Source organism: Meleagris gallopavo, chromosome 6 (genome assembly GCF_905368555.1).
Source record: "Meleagris gallopavo chromosome 6, MGAL_WU_HG_1.1, whole genome shotgun sequence".
NCBI classification, from domain to species: Eukaryota; Metazoa; Chordata; class Aves; order Galliformes; family Phasianidae; genus Meleagris; species Meleagris gallopavo.
The window spans coordinates 26,960,245-26,976,972 of NC_139409.1; the positions used below are offsets into that span (position 1 = coordinate 26,960,245).

Sequence of the window (16,728 nt, forward strand, 5' to 3'; positions counted from 1 at the left end):
CTAGCAATCACTGTTGTTTAGAATATACTTTTCATACCTGAAAGAGAACAAGCAGGTTTAAACCCAAGCTTTGCTCCAGCAAAGCAGGGTTATCTCATGGCCACAAGAACACTACTTGGGCTAATCTACATGCACGAATGTGTAATTTAGAGAGAGAGAGGATTCAATTTCTTAGCCCAAAACAGAGGGCTTCAGTCACCTTGACAGTGCTGTTTTTACCTGATTTCTGCTATGCCACAGACCTCCAGGGTGAGGATAGTTAAATTCACAGCCCAGACTGCAGAAGCTGTACTTCCTTGCATCTGAAGGATTAAATCTTTTGCAGCCAAGCTATAGCATTAGGAGAGCTGGACTAGTTAAACATCCCTCATTTGCCTTGAGAGCAAAATAAATTAGCCAGCATGCAACTTGAAACAATTGCAGTTGGACCGCTCCTAATTCCTCTTTCAGAAGTAGTTCAGCTTCCTCCTCACCATGCTATATATTCACAGGCCATGCTACATAGGCTAGGAAAAATTATAAGACCTATTCTCCTGCTTATTTGAGATTAGCTGTTTGGTTTTTTTTTCAATCTACTTGGAATTAGACAATGTGGGTCTGACATTTACATTGGTTCAGAGAAAACTGACCCCCCCAGTCAGCAACTGTGCACTCAAACTCATTGAGTTCAATAGAAATATTGCTGCTTAATTCAGTGAATGTAGGGTCAGAATGTTATATTCAGATAAGTAATTAACAAACGAAGAATAAACTGATGCGTGTTCCTGAAGGCCTCAAGGCAAAGAATGGGAGGGAAGCATCTTTTACAGTTCAATTATCTAAGGTTAAAAGCTTAAGATATCTGATTGCAGGACTTCTAAGCCTCATAGATCTAGGACATACCTGCACATTAAGCAATAAGAAATCTTTGGTTTAATTGATCCTAATTAGACATGAAACATAGAGCTGAGCCAGCTAGTCATTGAACTCTGCCCAGACTGAAAATCAGAAGCCACATCTCGTTTATCTGACTTTTCCCTTTTATATTTTCATACTCTGAGTTTATCCCTATCCACAAAGAAGTCCTAGCTCCTCTGCAAACTAACAGTTAGATGTAAACATCAGTCATTCCAAACTCAGACAATGCAAAATCAATTTTGCTTCCTACATTTGCCAAGCCCACAGACTATGTTTGTGTCAGCTTTTTAAATCATCTGACATTTTTTTCTCTGTTGCTCTGTTTCCAACACTGAGGGGCTCAGCAATTTTTTTAGGCAGGAAATTTTTCTTTGTGCAAGCTTTGATCCAGACATCTATATGTGAATGCCAGCTGTATGCATGTAATCTTTCAACACAGTTATATCACTGGAGACAATGGAACAGGTTGTCCAGAGATGCTGTGCATGCCTCATCACTGGAGGTGCTCAAGGCGAGACTGGACGGGACACTTACCAACCTGATCTATGCGTGGCAACCCTACCTACGGCAGAGGGTTGGAACTAGATGATCCTTAATGTTCCTTCCAACCCCACTCATTCTGTGATTCTTTGAAATCATGAAGAAAAATGAATTCATAACTGTAAAATATTTGACAGTATCTGAGTAAAAGATCCTGTATATATGAACTTACTATCATCGTTATCCTTACTCATATATACAAGTGAACTGTAGCACATAGTAACTTTCTCAAGAGTATTCATCAAATTATGAGCACAACTGGGAAAAGTAGAACTTAGCCACGAGACACACCTTATTATTAACAAGGCAGAGTATTTTGAGAGACGGAAGGCATTAGTGAGGGCACTGATACAACACTGTCCAACATGAACTACAAATCTGCTACTTTTTTCCTTCATTTCCTCATTTTTCTTGCAGAAACATTTTTTTCTAAGCTTTTATATTTCTCTTGTAATATAGTGCTTCAAAACAAGTGCGTTGGAAAGTTAAAGTGCAGGAAGATCAATGAAGCTTTTTAAATGGTTTCTAAAAATGTGATAAATCTTTCCTCTAGTTTCTTCTGTAATAAGCACAATGTTTAGCAAAGTAGTTAAAGCAATTTTGGGTTCCTGTAAATCTGACTTAAGCTATTCTAGCATTAACATGGAGTGAAACATTAAAGAATTAGAGACATACATCTTAGTAACTTTGAGAGCTGAATTATTCATGACTGATAAGCATATTGTAAGGCACTCAAAGTATTTATTTTTTTTGTCTTAATTATGGCTAAGAAAATGCATAAGTAAAATAGTTCTAGCCTCTGATATGTAATCAATGTTTGGTAAGGTAGCGTGCAGATTTCTAACTGCAAGCCAGGTACATATGATATTTTCTTAATAGAATGTTAGTGCACATTAAAAAAAAAAAGCAACAGAAAAACAGTTATCAGAAAGGATAGGGATCAGCAAGGGATTCACTGACATTCTGCATTACCTGCACTTCAGTATGTTTGTATCACAGTTTTGCAGTTGTTCCAGCTATCTTTTGGTCACTGTGTGCAGAGACGCTATTAAATACAGTTAAAGTAACACTAGTCTGCAGACTATGTCATATGGTTTCCATAGCATCAAATCACCTAAATAGTATGAATTTCTTAACACATTTTATGACTGAGCTTTGTTAATGAATATTAAACATATTTTAATAAAGTTAAAAAAAAACACCTCAACATGCTAGGCTTAATAGGTAACTGTTGGAAAACTAAAATGCTTTTCTGTGCTTGAAAACAGTCATCTGCCTGTTTGTTACTGTGTGAATATGAATATTCTGATGAAACTGGTGTTGCTTTCTATTGCTCTCTGTTACTCAGTGTTTTCAGAGCCTGGGAACAGATGGCACACCACCTGACTCTGCACACTCTAATGTAAGATTCATTGTGCTTCACAGGAAATCAAAGATCAAGCAACATTGCAGAAGGTGAAGCAGCACCTCAGCAACCAGCAACACAGTATGATACATTCAAGAGGTGGAGTGAGAAAGTAGAGAGAGACGGGGAGAGAAAGAGGGAGAATAGAAGCCAGAATGACTTAGCTTAGTTCCTGTGTTGTTTTTTTTTCCTTTCTTTTCTTCTTCTTTCTTCTTTTCTGTGCTTGTTTGTTTTCTTTCTGAGTAAAGGATTAGTCAAGCTCCAAAGAAGAAACTTAAATCCTTAGGTTGTCAGAGAACTTTAGTACTGAGAATCAAAATTTGAACACTTAGAAGCAAAAGGGTTATTTGATTGGCTTGTTTTCTTCAATTTCAGTATTGAAAAAAAAAAGTCTGATTGTAATATTAACATGGTTAAAAATATTTACAACTTCTTTCAAAATTTTGAATGGTTTTATAGCTGTGAAGAATTACAATTACTGTAACCTATATCTCTCTACTTGTTAGTTATTCATCATATGCTATCCTTCCTTCTCTCATTTTTTCCTCAACTTTCTTTTTGCAGACCTCTTTATACTTAAAATATATGTACCCCCTGCCTCCTTGCATCTAGGTCTGATCTAAATCTAAGTAAAATCAATAGAAATGTTGCTTTACGGTCAATTTTAAGTTTACCGAAGGAAACCAGTGATTATGATAAGCATACCAACAGCACAACTGTCTACACATCCCCCTGTATTTCCAGGTATTTTATAAATCCTGTGGCTTAATCATCCAGTATGTCATTCACTTTGTGCCCAAGCAAATGAACTATATGCCACCTTATTCATATTAAGAAAAAAGATAATTAAATTAATTTCTGACTACACTATTGTAAACCCCTCAGACACAGTCTACTTGCAATGATCTGGTGCTAATGGTTTATCTGTTGTGCTCAGTGCTGTGTTTTCACTGCTGTAGCTGGGGGAAAAACACTACATTATGAGTGTACCTTACCTTTGTTGAATACTGTTATTCAGTTGTGCCTTTCAAATGATCCTTGCCCCTCCTTACTTTCTTTCCAGTGGTACAGGCCTCAGCTATGTGTTAGACTGCAATGTTTATACATTTCAAACAGACAGACCTATGACATTTTACAGCATGGTCTATTTTGGCCTTTGTCTCTATGTGTAGCAGTGATAGTGGAAACTGCAACGACAAACTTTAGTTTGATTATCAAATACTGGAGAAACTCTTCACATACCAAAAAAAAAAAAAACAAAACAAAAAAACCCCAACAAAAATCAGCTCAAAGAGAATGATTATTTCCAGATGGGTTATTGCTTTTTGACATGAAGTAACTAAAGCAATACTTTTCCTGCAAAAAACAGCAGGCTTGTCACTCTGCACATAGAATCAACTTGATGTTACCAGTACATAAGACTTTACTGTGTTTTTGTTTGTTTCACTTCACATATAGTGAAAATTTATCAAGTATATAATGTGTGATTTCAAATGTGTAAATTCAAACCAGCGGATTCACTGATCACTTCACTCTAATTCATTTTTATATTCTTACCATGTTTGCTTACTTACATTAATATCATTTTTTAATTCTGAAGTTACTGCAGTTAGTTCAATTCTTGTAGCTGAGTATGACATGGAATAAGATAATTTTGCTTCAATTGGTTAATAACTTATGAACAAAAATACTTAACTATACTTTCTGATAAAAACCAAAGGGTATTAATCAAAGAAGATAGTACGTTTGGATAGGAAATACCTATCAATACAGTTGTCATCCTTTTTACTTATGTTCTACCTTACTCTGCAATTATAGTAGCCTGTTTTTAATATTCAGTATAAATACTTTATCACAGAATTGTAAGGGTTCAAAGTGACTTCTGGAGATCATCCAACTCCCCTGCTAAAGCAGGATCCCTACAGTAGGTTGCACAGGAAAGCATTCAGACAGGTTTTGAATATCTCCAGAGAAGGAGACTTCAAAACCTCACTGGGCAGCTTGTTTCACGGCTCTTTCACTGTCTTGCACGTTTTTCCTTATGTTTGCATGGAACTACCTATGTTCCAGTTTGTGCCCACTGTCCCTTTATTCTGTTGCTGGGCACCAGTGAAAAGAGCCTAGCCCTATCCACTTGACTCCCACCTGTTAGATATCTGTGAGCATTGATAAGATCCTCCCTCATTCTCCTCTTCTCCGGGCTGTCCGAGTTCTCTTAGCTTTTCATCAAAAGAGAGATGCTTCAGGCTCCTAATAATCTTTGTAATCCTCCACTCATTTCTAGCAGGACAACTCCTAAGCTGCAATGATGCATGCAGTCGTTCTGTCCCAGTGTAGGGCTCTGCACTTGCCCTTGCTGAACTTCGTAAGGTTTCTCTCTGCCCAGCTCCCCAGTGTGTTCAAGTCTAACTGAATGGCAGCACAGCCTTCTGGTGTATTCGCCACTCCTCTTAGCTTCATATAATCAACAAACTTGATGAAGGTGCACTCTATCCCTTCACCCAGGCCACTGATAAAAGAAGTTGAACAGAACTGGATCCAGTGCTGTCCTCAGGAATACCACTAGCTACAGGCCTCCAACTAGATTCTATGCTGCTGCTGATCGTGACACTGAATTCTACCAGTCAGTTCTCAACCCATCTCACCATTCACTTTTCTATTCCACACTTACTTAGAAGGATGTTATGGGAGATAGAGTCAAAAGCCTTTCTGAAGTACCCACTTTTGATAGTGAAGCTGAAGAGTGGGGACAGAAGCAGAGCCCCACTTTTGTAGGTCACCAGGGACCAAGGTGCCTGCTTCTCAGTATTGTCCACTGCTGGTGTATTATTCTTAAACAACCTATCTTTTCCTCACTCAGCACCTCTAATAGCACAAAGCCTTTCAACTGCTTCTTGCAGCCCAGCCTATTGTAAAAGATCACCCACCTCTGTGCACTTTGTTAGCTACAAGGCTTTTGGTACAAATTACTGCCTGAATTGAAGACTTTTCTTACCAGTTCTATCTGGGTGAATGCATCTGGCATCTCTAGGAATTTCCCTGAAGAACACCAGATTTTACCCCCTGGCAAATGCCCATCACCGTACTGGATGAGATCAAGAACACTTCCCCTACTTGTGAACCTGCAAGCAAAAGTACAGCACCCTATCTGTGCAAACAGCTGTGACAGAATGGGAAGAAAACAGACTGCCTTATTCCCTCCCTGAGCACGCTGCTGTGCCAACTGCCAAGCTACACCCTACAGACATGCCCAGACATTTGCCCATCCTGATCACCACATTCCTGGAAGCTGCCTATGTGTGGGGGGCTATGATATCACTCCTAGCAATTCTCCCTCTTATGTCAAAAACATGGCATTGTTAGGTCATACCCAAATCACTGTGCCTTCTCCTCTTTATCACTGCCTTCCTTCTCACCAGTACTGGTGTTTCTGTGACCAAAGAATGAGTTAGATACAGAGCTGAGCCAGCGGAATACCACCTTATTTTAAGGGCTAGGGGAAGGTAGGCAGGTTTGTAAGGCCTAAGAGCACCCTGAGCTACCAAGTAAACACACACCAAAGATTTCAAGCTTACCTGTGAATCTGCAGGAATTCATTCCTCATGTAAGTGTACAGCTTGCTGTTTCAGTAACAGATATGAAGGGAAATAGGAGGAATACTTTCAGAAACTCAAAAGTTAAGTTTAAAATTTTATCTGCTTTGACATTGACCAGTTTTCCAAAAGTGGTATTCATAACACCTTGTTTAATTCTACCAGCATAGCTGAGCTTATGCCTATTAGGATGCCTTATGAATAAGTACATGCTCCTCAACTAGACTCATTAAAAATCTATGGATTCTGAAGGATATCAGTAACTTAAATATTGAGTCAGGATCCCAAGTCACTTTTGCTGTGGTTTAACCTGGCAGGCAGCTTAGCACCACACAGCCATTCACTGTCATAAACACAATCCACCCAAGCAGTGGCCGGCATCCCAGCCAACTCCCTACAGCCTTACAGCCTTTGCATGACGTCACAAGGTATGGAAATCCCCTTAGTCAATCCAGGCCAGCTGTCCTGGTTCCAAACTCTTCCTTCCCCCACCCCAGGTCCCTGTGAGTGCCATAATGACAGCATAAAAAGCTGAAACATCCTCTGCTCTACACAGCACTGCTCAGAAATAACCAAAACATCGGTATGCTATCAACACAGTTTTTCCCAAACCCAAAACACAGCATCATACCAGACAGAATTTGAAAAATCAACTCTACGTCAGCTGAAACCAACACAACCTTCTTAAAAGCAAAAACTTTTAGAAAGCTACTGCAGAAGACTGCACTGTTCATCACCAACTTGAGAAACTTTCAACAGGAAACTCATTTACTTTTTTCTCTTCTTACCAGTATTATATATATTATCACTGCAAAGCAGTTTGCACATACCAGGTTTCAAATGAATACAGAGGACTGGACTTGGCAGGAAGAAGTTGTGTAGTTGTCACAAGCAGGGCTGTGTATTCAGTCCAGAGTGCTCCTTCTGCTTCATCTTTTGTTTGCACACAAAGCAAGGCTAAAGCATAGGATTAACAGATTTCACTTTTTAGAAAACTGAAATAACATTAAAAAACAATAGGGAGAATTGAGAGATTCTTTCACAGGTATATAGTACAATATTGCATCTAATCTTGATGTCAGAGAACTTTGATTATATAGTTCTTTCTTAAAGTACTACTGCATAGGCTGAAGAGATCAAACTAATGAAGAATTTTCAATGAGAGTATTTTAGAAATTTTGATGGGAAATAATAGCTGGTTCTCCTAGTCTGAAGTTACTATTTGATCACCTTTACAATAGCATAGCTAAAGCCAACATAGGAATTCTGAGTAAATAGAAAAAATGAACTTTCTGCATCCAGAAATGCTTTACAGTTCTTCACTATTATCTTTTTGACGCTCCATGGAGTAAAAAAATATTGAAAACTCCAGTATTTAACCCTCATGAATCCTCACATTCCCTCCTCTATAATGACTTCCATTTTCCCGCTTCCCTGCTACTATTATCTTTGCCTTCTCTGTCCTCCTAGCTTTCAGCTGGTAATTTTTCCTGTCCTGCCCAGCTGTCCTGCATGACTTACACAGATTTCCTATCTTCTTTCATATATACCTCATCATCCACACCTTATTTGTCTTTCTCAGACAAATATTATCTCACTCCAAATATTTGTCCTTCACTCAACCAAACCAAACAGCCTTTCTGATACCCTGGCCAAATCCAGACAACAGCAAAAGTACACCACTATTCTCACTCACAGAAGGGTTGTGCACACGTAGGTCTCCACCTACACGTCACCATGCACGTTGACTCTGTAGACCAGATCAGCTCTGCTTCTGTTAGGTTTTATCAGCTCCTTGTAACCATTGCTCCAGAACACCAACCAGGCAAGGATTCAGGACACTAAATCAGTCTCCAAGGAGATTTGCTACCATCTAGGCATTATCAGCAAGTAGCAATCTCTACTTCCTAGGAGGCAGTGAGGAACCTCAGTACTCCTGGTTATAGTATCTTTGTGTTGGCCCTCATGTTGAAATACCAAATGAGGGCTACCTTGCTGCCAGATACGGTGTAGCATATACATCATTCATGACTCATTTTTTATTGCTTGAACCAGAACAGAGGAAGGTGAGGACTTCAGAAGACTATTCTGTGTATTTTTAAAATTTATTAATTTTGAGGATGGTATGATCTCTTTTCTACATTTTTCCTCCCAGAAGAAATTACAGTAAATGAATATGGGGATTGACAAACAGACTAATGTTTCAGGAGCCACTGAAATATACCTAGTGTTGCTTCATACGAGTGCAGATAAATTGAGGCCTCAAAACCAGAAAACAGTAAATATGGAGAAGATGCCTGTTTCTTTGTCTCAAGATTTCTCTACAGACAGCTTAGCAGCACTGCCTTTGTAAAGGAGGGGTGAATTTTATCTATAGAGAACTGATGGAAATCACAATACCAGAAAGAAAAGACCTCACCTCCTTGAGAAAAGAGGAGCTTCTTCAGAATAAATCCAGATGAGAGACTTGCTCCAGCTTCTTCTCATTCAGGCATGTTAACAGCTTTTGTAACTTTCTGCTGTTCAAGTGCACAATTATTCAACAAGGAACTTCTGCTTCATGAACTCCAAGACATAGCAGCACTGCAAGCCTGACTTATGTTCATATTTCAGACAACACTGTTAGAGCTAGAGAGAATGGATATGATAGTGAAAGGTCACAACAACTTGCTGGTGTTGTTGTTATTTTAGAAGTAATTTTCATACTGTCCTTGGAAGTTATAAGCAGAAAATAGCAACCGATAAGTCATTTTTCTGGAAGTATTTACTTTCTGGAAATCAAGATTTGTCTTGAGTTTTCTTGTTATGCTGTCAGTCTGTTCACAGAGAAGAGTGGTTACTTGCCAACTTTGTTTCTTGGAGAATAATGAAGTAAAGCAGCTGAACATCAGAAACAGAGCTCTTGATGAGCTTGTCATTTGAGTTTAACAGCAGGGGCCCTGCACTTGGTAATCATTACTACTGCCTAATCTACTGCATGTTTCCTTAGTCAGTAAGGATTACAGCAATAGTGCTTCAGACATCTATTGGGAATAGAGCTAAAAAGGAATCATGAAAATTATGTGTAAAAATAAGAATGTATAATATTACACGTTAATATTTTTTCGCTGAATGTTGTTGGCCTAGTAAAAATGCTGCTTGCTGGAGTCCAATCTTTGAGATTTAACTGTGGACTTTAACAGCAAAACATAGAGACAGGGCTTTTGAGGCTTCTATAAATTTAGAAACTCATTGAGAACACTTGCCCACATAGAGGGAAGTTTTCTAAGTTACATGCTTGTGATTGGGCTGCATGATTGCCAACAACATTAATGGGAATTATTCTTGTCTCTGAAAATATCAGCCTAACTTTGTAATAAAGTAATTTCTCCACTATTGGCTTAAAAACTTCATGCCATATTTCTGACCTCAGTTACTTATTTGAAATCCAAGGTTGTTTTTTTGGATTGGTTTGTAATGAATCAGAGCCTGCAGGCAAGAGAAACAATTACTCAATACAATTCAGAGACAACCAGTACATCCAGGACTAATATTGTCTGCTTCTAATATATGCTTTTCTATCACTCCATGAATAAACCACCAGTAGGGGACATTATGTGCATTATAAATAGAAAGCCTAGGAAATATCTTCAATGACCAAAAAAAAAAAAAAAAAAAAAAGTATCAACTAAGGAAACTGTGAGAAGTATGAAACCAATAGTTAGTAAAGATTTATTTCCAGCCCTTTTCCATGGAGGTTGGCAGAGCTGTTCAGTCTGACATACAAGGAGGCTAAAATGACAGATGCCAGCTTTGCATTCCAGAAAGACTTGTACCTCTTGAGACACTGTGGCTTACCACCACATTGCAGTGAATCAGACATTGGCCCACCACAACAATCCAAATGGGCTGTGAGAGTCCATTTTGCTGGTTTAGAAAAAAGTTAACTAAGTTTCAATGGCTCTGACAGACCAGGAAAGAAAGGTTTCGAGAGCTCATTAGGAGTGGGGAGAAGCTCTAAAGCCAAGAACCATGTATTAGAACTTATTACAGTTCCAAACGGGTGAAAATTTGAAACAAAACTACTCACACAATATAGTAGAAAATCTTTTTTTTCAGTGGTACTACAAGTGAAGTTATTTGTTTCTGATCACTTAATTTCACTATGATACTGCATTACAACAAGCAAAGGAGAAGTTAGCAAATATTTTTCCTTCTATGGATCTGTATGTCTAGTTTGTTTATGCCTCAGAGCCATGTGATAACCTGCTGGTGTTTTTGGATTTCTGAAGATGCTGTAAGCAGCTGGGATAACTGGAATTCCACTTTCCAACCTGGAAAAAAGAAATGCTCTAAACTGTCTAGGCAATGTGAATTTGAGCTGTTTGAACAATCATTACCATGATACTAAGATAGAATATTTTTTAGTATTAAACTTATCTGAAAATAAGTTTTATTTAATTAAAAAATGATTTTATCATACTATAATGATACATGTAGTTTTGATTTCACCACCACAACCTTCTTGCAAAAATTCATTCTTTGTGTGATAATTGCATTTTTTTCAGCAGAATTATCATGTTAATGAAAAATATCTGAATAGATCTAGTTTAAATCCTATAAGATTTTAAGCCTCCATAGTGCTGAGCATCCTGGCCTTTGTCCAGCAAAACATATACTTAAACATAAATATACTTAAATTTAAACACAAGAACAGTCCAGAATTATACTGCACCTGCATTTTTACAATCACTCTGGACTCCATTTGACCTGATACTTCCCCACCAGTGGTAGTACACTCAGTAGGCTACAACACATCCAGGTCCCCTAATTAACCACAGGAACCTGTTGAAACCACAGATGCTTCCTTATTGCCTATGTATAAATATTTGTCACAAAGAAAGCCAAAGTCCATGTTTGTATCTCATCCCAATGTTGTTGGAAGCATGCAGATTAAGGCACATGCTTGAGAAAGAGGAGCACAGGTTGCACCTCAGGGCACGCTCACAACACGCATAATATGTTTACAACATAATGACATTTCCCAATCATCTTCAGTACACCTTTATGTTAAACTACACTAATGTGTCTTTTTTCTGATTAGGAGAAGCAATGACAAACATTGTCCCTGTTGCAGTTTGGGATGTGTTGAGAAAGGTTGCCCAAGTATTCTTGCAACTGCCAGGAGAAAAACAAAATAAAACAGAAGTCATAACGTCACAACCAAAACCTTCACTTAAGAACAAAGCTGCGAGGGCTGCTCCAAAAGCAGTGCTTCTTATTTCATTATATTGGCCCACAGTACCAGGAGCGGATGTTGGTGGTATGATAGTAGAGGTTGAATGAAGGTTGAACATTCCCACCGGTATTCCCTTGTATTTTGTTCCTATGCAACAGACAGCAGCAGAGGGGCAGTCTGACAAAATGGCATCTGACATGGAAGTGCATATGAAGCAAAGGAGTGGAATTTAATTCCTCCACGCAGAAAAAAATGGCATCCATTGACATTCACTGATATCTGCTGAGCATTTAGGGAGACCAGCCAATGGATGTGAACACAGTGACTTGGTGGGCAGTGTGCTTCAACTGTTGCAACAGCAGGTCACTTCTGATGCTGCAGATTTATTTTATTTTTTTCTTCACACATGCTCTCGTTCATTGCTGGTGAAAACACATAGCTAAAGACGGTGCCTATGTTGAAAAGTAGCATTTTGTAGCCAAGAGTTTTCTCTCTCAAGGAGTGTTATTGTGCTCTTGGTATCCATTTTAGCTTCCGTGGAAATAAATAGGAGGCACTACTTTCAGAGCAATCCACATACATTACAGTGAAAGAAACACAGACAGGTTTTTATCAGATGTACTGCAGACATGGCTAGACCACGAAAAACAGTGAGGCTCAGTTGAGGCTGAGATACACCCAAGAGAACAAACAGTTAAAGGTGTCATAGATTATCGATCAGACAGGAGCAATTGCTGCAGTGCACACAGTTACTTGGAATGGAAAGAACGTCCTGTATTTATTATGCTGTTCAGCAAAACGTCAATTGAGAAAATTAGAGAATTGGCAAGAATTAGAAGTTAGTAGCAAGTTAGCAGTACTAAATTTGTCTGCTGGGAAATTTGCCTTCTGTCAGTTTCCCAACTGAAAAACTGTGAAACTGCAAGTTAACTAGACTGAGCAAAGAAGAACTAGCCTTTCCAAAGGGGGATGTTGCCTTGTATCAGCTGATGAAAGACTAGATCTTTGGTTTTCAGTCTTTCTACAGTATGTTATTTATGGTGTTCTCCCATGTCAGTCCTTTTATCTCATCAGGTTTCACATGAATTATTCACAGAAGCTCTGGCTTTATGATTTGATTGCTCTTCTAGAATGTATGTTAAATTTAGTTATGCTGCACTTTTCTTAGTGAAGTCCTATTACTGAAACTCACAGTTTAGGAGGATTCAGTCCCCTCCTCCCACTTTCCAACTGTACTTTTTTTGTGCTTTTTTTTTTTTTAATAATCAGAATGTTACCAGCATAGTGCTAGACAGATCCTCCATTTATACTCTGAGGATGCATTTTCATCTAGGTTTTCACCTCTCAAAAAGTCTCGAATGTCTTGAACTGTGTTCTATTCAAGTGTATTTCTTGTAGAATGCCAGCTGCTTTCCTGGCATTAGGCATGAACATTGCTGCTAAATTATGCTCTCTAACACAGTTGCTGACTTCTTGAATGCAATCTTTATAACCCTGACCCCTCAGCTGAATTGAGAGGCATGATGTGGATTATTCCTGTTCTGGACTATTCTTTCTCACTTGTATTGTGTTAGGTAACTGAACTAATTGCTGTGACTCAAAAATGTCACAGTTTTACACCTAGGGGTTTGCTATATTCCTTCCAGGCAACTGGCATCATGATTAATGTTATATGAAGAAGGTTTTGAAATAAGAATGAATTTAAAATATTCTTTCTAACAGTGAAACAAGAAGGTTATTTGGAAGATCTCTTTTCAAATGTCTGCCTAATGAAAATTGTATAGTGGCATATAACCATTTTGTATATGTATATAACCCTTTCTGCTCATATTTTCTGGACTATAACCCAAAGACAGAAAAATACGCCCTCTGCAAAAAGAGAAAAGCCTTTTTGCATAATCACCCACTGAAATGAGGGTGGTCAATAAATTCTGTTTGTGAATCTTAAGACTTAACTCAAGTGTCCTCACCTCTGACATTAGTGGTGCTTTACGCAGCTGAATTTTCTACGCAGGCAAATCTTGAAGCTTCTTTTTCTGACCCAAACAGTGTGGAAAACATGGCACTGCACAACACCTTCAGTCAGGAGTGCCTTACAAGAGAACGGATATACAAAGGAAATGAATGATTCATATTAATTACAGTAGTGCTTAAACATTTTGATTATGTTTGAGTTTAAGTGCTTATGTTGTCCAGGATTAGCAAGATGAAGAAACAGTGTTCTTATTGGGAATGCCACCTGTAACTAACTTTCTTTTAAATGATTCAATAAAACTTTCATTTATAATTTCAGTTTGAAATCAAGAACATCTACAACCCCAAGCATCAATGCTCTTCAATATCTAATTTCACAGTTTTCTTAACACATATCTCGTGTTATTTATTATAGTCAGTGTCATCCCAACACCTTTGTCTATTCTTGCTATATTTTAAATGGCTTAGCTGGCAAGCCATCAATCATAAAACTTGAAACATATTTTAACTTCAAGTAAGATCAGTTTAGAAAGAAAACAAGTCTTGTACGGCCTAATTGAGTACATTACTCACATCTCTAGGTGATAAATGCCTGTTCTGGAACAGAAAATTTTATTTTTGGTGTTTTGATATATATATCAATAGACAGAAACATATTTCAGTTTCTTTATGGCCTAGAGCCATGCAAGCTTTTGATAATTCTAGTACTTTTAATACAGGAAAGCCTCTTCAGAACTGAGTTTCTGTGTTCAGAAGCATCTCTATTGCTTAATTAAATGTAAGGGTTTTTTTTGTTGTTGTTGTAGTATTTCAGTCACAAGGTGAATGGAGGAATGATCATAAAAATCATGGAATCATTAAAGTTGGATAAATTAAAGTTGGATAAGACCTCCAAGAGGATCTAGTCCAACTGCCCAACTACCACCAGTATATCCCCACTAACTACAGTCAGTATCACACCTACACATTTCTTGAACACCTCCAGGAACAGCGACTCCCTGGGCAGCCTGTTCCAGTGCCTCACCACTCTTTCAAAAAAGTTTTTCCTAATATTCAACCTGAACCTCCCCTGGCACATCTTGAGATTTACCCTCTTCTAGCGTATGATGTAACTGAAGAAAAACAGAAGTCCTTCTTCTAAGGACATAAAGTCAGAATCAATGGTTTCATTTACTCAGTATGTATTGATGCCTCCCCTCCTATAAGCTATCATACACAAATATTTCTTCACTTGATTTTCTCTGTTTTTGTATAGCATCAGAAGCAAGTTCAAAGTTATTATTAAATTACAAACACATGAATTGATCATGTGGTTCTCACTGCCTGTTATTAAAGAAATAATACATCAATAAAAAAAATTCACCATTGAAAGTCATGAAAAAATAAATGTTCAGCTCTGTAGTGCAAGGCAAGCAAGTATTGGGGAAAATAGCAATCCTTTATAATGCAGTTTTAATTCAAAAGAAAATAGACAATTTCACTTATTCCATCAAGTCAATTGTACTAGCTACATTAACCAGGTGATGCTCATTTCATTTTACAGGTAATTTATTGCAACTGCAACACTAACTCTGAGACTGTTCACAAAAATAATTTATCTTAGGTAAACACCATTTGCCACTAATGATGGGGCAAAGCAAACTTGCAGAGCATTTATGAACAGTAACATCTCTCTCTTTCAGTACACATTTGTGAACCGATCTCTGCTGTTTGCAGATGAATTAAGCATGGCTTGAAGAATCATTAAAGCCATCTGCTTTGATGAGGAAAAAAACTGCTGTGATCTTTTTATTGCACTGACAGAAGCTAGAGACCATTTTGTTATTTTTTAGCATCATTTACCCTAAATTTGACATCCTGTGTGGAAAAAAAAAAAAAAAAAGAGCATTATCAGTTCTCATTGTACTTATTTTGAAGCACATTTTCAGAGCAGGCAGTTTATACAGGTGAGTCAAGGTATTTGTTTTGCTGATCTCCAACAGATGGATGAGCCTGTTTTTCAATCATTAAAATCTGTAGTTACAACAAACTAAATGTTTATGAGTTCTGTGGAAAGCTTAATCTTATTCTGAAATGATAAGTACTAATAAACATAAAAATATCATCAGTGTTTTAGTTACAAATTAGTTCTCATGGTCCATTTAAATATATTCTTCTCCACAGAACGCTCTCCAGTTACACAAAGGGTAACAAATCAGTAGGTTAATATAGCAGGATTTTAATTTCCAGATATATACTTTTAAGACTAAATCAATTTCATTTACCTAGCAGCAGCTTCTAACTAACTTTCAGAATCATAATACTCCCCTTTTATAAAACCCTTTTAAAATTTTAAATCCTATGTTTTCAGTAGATTTTGTATCAGAGAGCATTCAGCGGTGTTCCACTGAATCAGTATTTGACTTATTCCACCAAGACTGACTCACCTGAAAAACTTTACATTATTCATAATAGCAGCATTCCTCCACCATTAACAACACTTTCTTATTCTGTGCTTAGATTTTCTATGATTAAATCTTCTGTATTTATGAAACACTGATGATGATAGAGCCAAATGCCTTCTTACATTAGGAGTCATACGTATTATGACTTTGTCAGTTATACAAGGGGAGTAGTGGATGCACCCCTCAAAAGTGTCACTTCTTCCATTGGGATCCTAAACAAGTAGTGTAGGCCACATAGGAACAGAGTTAGTAACTGAAAAAAAGAGCTTGCAAACCCATTTTAGTTTAGAGATCTTTTTCTTTTTACTTTCCCGAGATATTTATAGGTGCTAATTAGATGGCCTTTTGCTGTAATTGTTTGTTGTGTCTTAACCCTATAGGCAGCTTAACACCATGCAACTACTTGCTCACTTCCCCCAGGTGGAATGGGGGAAGAAAATTGGAAAGGTAAAAGTCCAAAAACTAGTGGGCTGAAATAAAGCCAGCTTACTAGGTAGCCAGCTTTTATTGGTAGTGGTGTTTGTACCCAGGTGCAAGAACTTGCACTTAGATTTACTGAACCTCATGAGGTTCTCTTAGGTCCACTGCTCAAGCCTGGCCAGATCCCTTTGGCCATATCCTTCAGGCACATCAAATACAACCCACAGTTCGGTGTCA

General features: G+C 37.8%; 1 long non-coding RNA gene across 1 annotated transcript in view; it reads right to left on the bottom strand.

The window, feature by feature from the left end:
- LOC146544115 (uncharacterized) overlaps positions 1-7,925 on the bottom strand; it is a 78,130-nt gene extending 70,205 nt beyond the window's left edge. The window contains exons 1-2 of the long non-coding RNA XR_014884135.1: positions 7,266-7,925; positions 6,418-6,462 (exon numbers count right to left, since the gene is read on the bottom strand). This is a non-coding gene — a long non-coding RNA (uncharacterized LOC146544115). The remainder of the gene's footprint in view (positions 1-6,417; positions 6,463-7,265) is intronic.
- Positions 7,926-16,728: the final 8,803 nt, after the last annotated feature.